Source organism: Triticum urartu, chromosome 1 (genome assembly GCF_003073215.2).
Source record: "Triticum urartu cultivar G1812 chromosome 1, Tu2.1, whole genome shotgun sequence".
Lineage (NCBI taxonomy): Eukaryota > Viridiplantae > Streptophyta > Magnoliopsida > Poales > Poaceae > Triticum > Triticum urartu.
This window is the reverse complement of record NC_053022.1, coordinates 583,173,437-583,181,702: the sequence shown is the minus strand read 5'-3', so window position 1 is coordinate 583,181,702 and position 8,266 is coordinate 583,173,437.

Here is an 8,266-nt window from a genome sequence, read left to right as displayed (position 1 = left end):
ATGCAGCACCATGATCTTGCGTGTGCGTAGGAATTTTTTTTGAAATTACTACGAAACCCATCAGTGGCATCCGAGCCTAGGTTTTATGTGTTGATGTTATATGCACGAGTAGAACACAAGTGAGTTGTCGGCGATATAAGTCATACTGCTTACCAGCATGTCATACTTTGGTTCGGCGGTATTGTTGGACGAAGCGGCCTGGACCGACATTACGCGTACGCTTACGCGAGACCGGTTCTCCCGACATGCTTTGCACAAAGGTGGCTAGCGGGTGACAGTTTCTCCAACTTTAGTTGAACCGAGTGTGGCTACGCCCGGTCCTTGCGAAGGTTAAAACAACACCAACTTGACAAACTATCGTTGTGGTTTTGATGCGTAGGTAAGATTGGTTCTTGCTTAAGCCCGTAGCAGCCACGTAAAACTTGCAACAACAAAGTAGAGGACGTCTAACTTGTTTTTGCAGGGCATGTTGTGATGTGATATGGTCAAGACATGATGCTAAATTTTATTGTATGAGATGATCATGTTTTGTAACTGAGTTATCGGCAACTGGCAGGAGCCATATGGTTGTCGCTTTATTGTATGCAATGCAATCGCGCTGTAATGCTTTACTTTATCACTAAGCGGTAGATAGTCGTGGAAGCATAAGATTGGCGAGACGACAACGATGCTACGATGGAGATCAAGGTGTCGCGCCGGTGACGATGGTGATCATGACGGTGCTTCGAAGATGGAGATCACAAGCACAAGATGATGATGGCCATATCATATCACTTATATTGATTGCATGTGATGTTTATCTTTTATGCATCTTATCTTGCTTTGATTGACGGTAGCATTATAAGATGATCTCTCACTAATTATCAAGAAGTGTTCTCCCTGAGTATGCACCGTTGCGAAAGTTCTTCGTGCTGAGACACCACGTGATGATCGGGTGTGATAGGCTCTACGTTCAAATACAACGGGTGCAAAACAGTTGCACACGCGGAATACTCAGGTTATACTTGACGAGCCAAGCATATACAGATATGGCCTCGGAACACGGAGACCGAAAGGTCGAGCGTGAATCATATAGTAGATATGATCAACATAGTGATGTTCACCAATGAAACTACTCCATCTCACGTGATGATCGGACATGGTTTAGTTGATTTGGATCACGTAATCACTTAGAGGATTAGAGGGATGTCTATCTAAGTGGGAGTTCTTTAAGTAATATGATTAATTGAACCTAAATTTATCATGAACTTAGTACCTGATAGTATCTTGCTTATTATGTTTGTGTAGATAGATGGCCCGTGTTGTTGTTCCGTTGAATTTTAATGCGTTCCTAGAGAAAGCTAAGTTGAAAGATGATGGTAGCAACTACACGGACTGGGTCCGTAACTTGAGGATTATCCTCATTGCTGCACAGAAGAATTACGTCCTGGAAGCACTGCTTGGTGCCAAACTCCTGCTGGAGCAACACCAGATGTTTATGACGTCTGGCAGAGCAAAGCTGATGACTACTCGATAGTTCAGTGTGCCATGCTTTACGGCTTAGAACCGGGGACTTCAATGATGTTTTGAACCGTCATGGAGCATATGAGATGTTCCAGGAGTTGAAGTTAATATTTCAAGCAAATGCCCGGATTGAGAGATATGAAGTCTCCAATAAGTTCTATAGCTGCAAGATGGAGGAGAATAGTTCTGTCAGTGAGCATATACTCAAAATGTCTGGGTATAATAATCACTTGATTCAATTGGGAGTTAATCTTCCAGATGATTGCGTCATTGACAGAATTCTCCAATCATGCCACCAAGCTACAAAGAGCTTCGTGATGAACTATAATAATGCAAGGGATGGTAAGACAATTCCCGAGCTCTTCGCAATGCTAAAGCTGCAGAGGTAGAAATCAAGAAAGGAGCATCAAAGTGTTGATGGTCAACAAGACCACTAGTTTCAAGAAAAAGGGCAAAGGGAAGAAGAAGGGGAACTTCAAAAAGAACAGCAAGCAAGTTGCTGCTCAAGAGAAGAAACCCAAACCTGGACCTAAGCCTGAAACTGAGTGCTTCTACTGCAAGCAGACTGGTCACTGGAAGCGGAACTGCCTCAAGTATTTGGCGGATAAGAAGGATGGCAAGGTGAACAAAGGTATATGTGATATACATGTTATTGATGTGTACCTTACTAATGCTCGCAGTAGCACCTGGGTATTTGATACTGGTTCTGTTGCTAATATTTGCAACTCGAAACAGGGACTACGGATTAAGCGAAGATTGGCTAAGGACGAGGTGACGATGCGCGTGGGAAACGGTTCCAAAGTCGATGTGATCGCAGTCGGCACGCTACCTCTACATCTACCTTCGGGATTAGTATTAGACCTAAATAATTGTTATTTGGTGCCAGCGTTAAGCATGAACATTATATCTGGATCTTGTTTGATGCGAGACGTTTATTCATTTAAATCAGAGAATAATGGTTGTTCTATTTATATGAGTAATATCTTTTATGGCCATGCACCCTTGAAGAGTGGTTTATTTTTGATGAATCTCGATAGTAGTGATACACATATTCATAATGTTAAAGCCAAAAGATGCAGAGTTGATAATGATAGTGCAACTTATTTGTGGCACTGCCGTTTAGGTCATATCGGTGTAAAGCGCATGAAGAAACTCCATACTGATGGACTTTTGGAACCACTTGATTATGAATCACTTGGTACTTGCGAACCGTGCCTCATGGGCAAGATGACTAAAATGCCGTTCTCCGGTACTATGGAGAGAGCAACAGATTTGTTGGAAATCATACATACAGATGTATGTGGTCCGATGAATGTTGAGGCTCGTGGCGGATATCGTTATTTTCTCACCTTCACAGATGACTTAAGCAGATATGGGTATATCTACTTAATGAAACACAAGTCTGAAACGTTTGAAAAGTTCAAAGAATTTCAGAGTGAAGTTGAAAATCATCGTAACAAGAAAATAAAATTCCTACGATCTGATCGTGGAGGAGAATATTTGAGTTACGAGTTTGGTGTACATTTGAAACAATGTGGAATAGTTTCGCAACTCACGCCACCCGGAACACCACAGCGTAATGGTGTGTCCGAACGTCGTAATCGTACTTTACTAGATATGGTACGATCTATGATGTCTCTTACTGATTTACCGCTATCGTTTTGGGGATACGCTCTAGAGACGGCCGCATTCACGTTAAATAGGGCACCATCAAAATCCGTTGAGACGACGCCTTATGAACTGTGGTTTGGCAAGAAACCAAAGTTGTCGTTTTTGAAAGTTTGGGGCTGCGATGCTTATGTGAAAAAGCTTCAACCTGATAAGCTCGAACCCAAATCGGAGAAATGTGTCTTCATAGGATATCCAAAGGAAACTATTGGATACACCTTCTATCACAGATCCGAAGGCAAGACTTTTGTTGCTAAATTCGGAAACTTTCTAGAGAAGGAGTTTCTCTCGAAAGAAGTGAGTGGGAGGAAAGTAGAACTTGACAGGTAACTGTACCTGCTCCCTTATTGGAAAGTAGTACATCACAGAAACCTGTTTCTGTGACACCTACACCAATTAGTGAGGAAGCTAATGATAATGATCATGAAACTTCAGAACAAGATACTACTGAACCTCGTAGATCAACCAGAGTGAGATCCGCGCCAGAGTGGTACGGTAATCCTGTTCTGGAAGTCATGCTACTAGATCATGATGAACCTACGAACTATGAAGAAGCGATGGTGAGCCCAGATTCCGCAAAATGGCTTGAAGCCATGAAATCTGAGATGGGATCCATGTATGAGAACAAAGTATGGACTTTGGTTGACTTGCCCGATGATCGGCAAGCAATTGAGAATAAATGGATCTTCAAGAAGAAGACTGACGCTGACGGTAATATTACTGTCTACAAAGCTCGACTTGTCGCAAAAGGTTTTCGGCAAGTTCAAGGGATTGACTACGATGAGACCTTCTCACCCGTAGCGATGCTTAAGTCTGTCCGAATCATGTTAGCAATTGCCGCATTTTATGATTATGAAATTTGGCAGATGGATGTCAAAACTGCATTCCTGAATGGATTTCTGGAAGAAGAGTTGTATATGATGCAACCAGAAGGTTTTGTCGATCCAAAGGGAGCTAACAAAGTGTGCAAGCTCCAGCGATCCATTTATGGACTGGTGCAAGCCTCTCGGAGTTGGAATAACGCTTTGATAGTGTGATCAAAGCATTGGTTTTATACAGACTTTTGGAGAAGCCTGTATTTACAAGAAAGTGAGTGGGAGCTCTGTAGCATTTCTGATATTATATGTGGATGACATATTACTGATTGGAAATGATATAGAATTTCTGGATAGCATAAAGGGATACTTGAATAAGAGTTTTTCAATGAAAGACCTCGGTGAAGCTGCTTACATATTGGGCATTAAGATCTATAGAGATAGATCAAAATGCTTAATTGGACTTTCACAAAGCACATACCTTGACAAAGTTTTGAAGAAGTTCAAAATGGATCAAGCAAAGAAAGGGTTCTTGCCTGTGTTACAAGGTGTGAAGTTGAGTAAGACTCAATGCCCGACCACTGCAGAAGATAGAGAGAAAATGAAAGATGTTCCCTATGCTTCAGCCATAGGCTCTATCATGTATGCAATGCTGTGTACCAGACCTGATGTGTGCCTTGCTATAAGTCTAGCAGGGAGGTACCAAAGTAATCCAGGAGTGGATCACTGGACAGCGGTCAAGAACATCCTGAAATACCTGAAAAGGACTAAGGATATGTTTCTCGTTTATGGAGGTGACAAAGAGCTTCGTAAATGGTTACGTCGATGCAAGCTTTGACACTGATCCGACGATTCTAAATCGCAAACCGGATACGTATTTACATTAAACGGTGGAGCTGTCAGTTGGTGCAGTTCTAAACAAAGCGTCGTGGCGGGATCTACATGTGAAGCGGAGTACATAGCTGCTTCGGAAGCAGCAAATGAAGGAGTCTGGATGAAGGAGTTCATATCCGATCTAGGTGTCATACCTAGTGCATCGGGTCCAATGAAAATCTTTTGTGACAATACTGGTGCAATTGCCTTGGCAAAGGAATCCAGATTTCACAAGAGAACCAAGCACATCAAGAGACGCTTCAAATTCCATCCGGGATCTAGTCCAGGTGGGAGACATAGAGATTTGCAAGATACATACGGATCTGAATGTTGACCCGTTGACTAAGCCTCTTCCACGAGCAAAACATGATCAGCACCAAGGCTCCATGGGTGTTAGAATCATTACTGTGTAATCTAGATTATTGACTCTAGTGCAAGTGGGAGACTGAAGGAAATATGCCCTAGAGGCAATAATAAAGTTATTATTTATTTCCTTATATCATGATAAATGTTTATTATTCATGCTAGAATTGTATTAACCGGAAACATAATACATGTGTGAATACATAGACAAACAGAGTGTCACTAGTATGCCTCTACTTGACTAGCTCGTTAATCAAAGATGGTTATGTTTCCTAACCATGAACAAAAGAGTTGTTATTTGATTAACGGGATCACATCATTAGTGTGAATGATCTGATTGACATGACCCATTCCATTAGCTTAGCACCCGATCGTTTAGTATGTTGCTATTGCTTTCTTCATGACTTATACATGTTCCTATGACTATGAGATTATGCAACTCCCGTTTGCCGGAGGAACACTTTGTGTGCTACCAAACGTCACAACGTAACTAGGGTGATTATAAAGGTGCTCTACAGGTGTCTCCAAAGGTACATGTTGGGTTGGCGTATTTCGAGATTAGGATTTGTCACTCCGATTGTCGGAGAGGTATCTCTGGGCCCTCTCGGTAATGCACATCACATAAGCCTTGCAAGCATTGCAACTAATGAGTTAGTTGCGAGATGATGTATTACGGAACGAGTAAAGAGACTTGCCGGTAACGAGATTGAACTAGGTATTGAGATACCGACGATCGAATCTCGGGCAAGTAACATACCGATGACAAAGGGAACAACGTATGTTGTTATGCGGTCTGACCGATAAAGATCTTCGTAGAATATGTAGGAGCCAATATGGGCATCCAGGTCCCGCTATTGGTTATTGACCGGAGACGTGTCTCGGTCATGTCTACATTGTTCTCGAACCCGTAGGGTCCGCACGCTTAAGGTTTACGATGACAGTTATATTATGAGTTTATGCATTTTGATGTACCGAAGGTTGTTCGGAGTCCCGGATGTGATCACGGACATGACGAGGAGTCTCGAAATGGTCGAGACATAAAGATTGATATATTGGAAGCCTATGTTTGGATATCGGAAGTGTTCCGGGTGAAATCGGGATTTTACCGGAGTACCGGGAGTTACCGGAACCCCCCGGGAGGAATATGGGCCTTAGTGGGCCTTAGTGGAAGAGAGAAGAGGTGGCTAGGTCTGGGCCGCGCGCCCCTCCCCCCTAGTCCGAATAGGACAAGGAGAGGGGTCGGCACCCCCCTTCCTTCTCTCTCTCCTCTTTCCCCCCTCCCGAATCCTATTCCAACTAGGAAAGGGGGGGAATCCTACTCCCGGAGGGAGTAGGACTCCTCCTGGCGCGCCCTCTCCTAGCCGGACGCACCCCCCTTTTGATCCTTTATATACGGAGGCAGGGAGCACACCTAGAGACACAAGTTGATCCACATGATCATATTCTTAGCCGTGTGCGGTGCCCCCTTCCACCATAGTCCTCGATAATATTGTAGCGGTGCTTAGGCGAAGCCCTGCGACGGTAGTACATCAAGATCGTCACCACGCCGTCGTGCTGACGGAACTCTTCCCCGACACTTTGCTGGATCGGAGTCCGGGGATCGTCATCGAGCTGAACGTGTGCTAGAACTCGGAGGTACCGTAGTTTCGGTGCTTGATCGGTCGGGCCGTGAAGACGTACGACTACATCAACCACGTTGTGCTAACGCTTCCGTTGTCGATCAACAAGGCTACGTAGATCACACTCTCCCCTCTCATTGCTATGCATCACCATGATCTTGAGTGTGCGTAGGCAAATTTTTGAAATTACTACGTTCCCCAACAAGAACTGCACATAAGGTATTGCAATCTGGTTTTTATTGGCCTACTCTCTTCAAGGATGCCCGTAAGTTTGTCTTGTCTTGTGATGAATGTCAAAGAATTGGTAATATTATAGATGTCAAGAAATGCCTATGAATTATTCTCTTGTTATTGAACCGTTTGATGTTTGGGTCTTTGATTATATGGGACCTTTTCCTGCCTCTAATGGATACACACATATTTTAGTTGCTGTTGATTACATTACTAAGTGGGTAGAAGCTATTCCAACTAGTAGTGCTGATCATAACACTTCTATTAAATGCTTAAAGAAGTTATTTTTCCCGAGGTTTGGAGTCCCTAGATATTTAATGACTGATGGTGGTTCACACTTTATTCATGGTGCTTTCCGTAAAATGCTTGCTAAATATGATGTTAATCATAGAATTGCATCTCCTTATCACCCACAGTCTAGTGGTCAAGTAGAGTTGAGCAATAGAGAGCTCAAATTAATTTTGCAAAAGACTGTTAATAGGTCTAGAAAGAATTGGTCCAAGAAACTTGATGATGCATTATGGGCTTATAGAACTGCATACAAAAATCCTATGGGTATGTCTCCGTATAAAATGGTTTATGGAAAAGCATGTCACTTACCTCTCGAACTAGAACATAAGGCGTATTGGGCTATTAAAGAGCTCAACTATGATTTTAAACTTGCCGGTGAGAAGAGGTTATTTGATATTAGCTCACTTGATGAATGGAGAACCCAAGCTTATGAAAATGCCAAGTTGTTTAAAGAAAAAGTTAAAAGATGGCATGACAAAAGGATACAAAAGTGTGAGTTTAATGTAGGTGATTATGTATTGCTATACAACTCTCGTTTAATATTTTTTGCAGGAAAACTTCTCTCTAAATGGGAAGGCCCCTATGTTATCGAAGAGGTCTATCGTTCCGGTGCCATAAAAATCAACAACTTGAAGGCACAAATCCGAAGGTGGTAAACGGTCAAAGAATCAAACATTATATCTCAGGTAATCCCATAAATGTTGAAACCAATATTATTGAAACCGTAACCCCGGAGGAATACATAAGGGACACTTTCCAGAACGTTTCAGACTCCGAAAAGGAATAGGTATGTGGTACGGTAAGTAAACCGACTCCAAAACAATTTTTAAGGCAATATTTCTCCGTTTTGGAATATTTAGAAAAATAGAAAAATAAGTAGCAGTCCGGGAAGGACACGAGGGC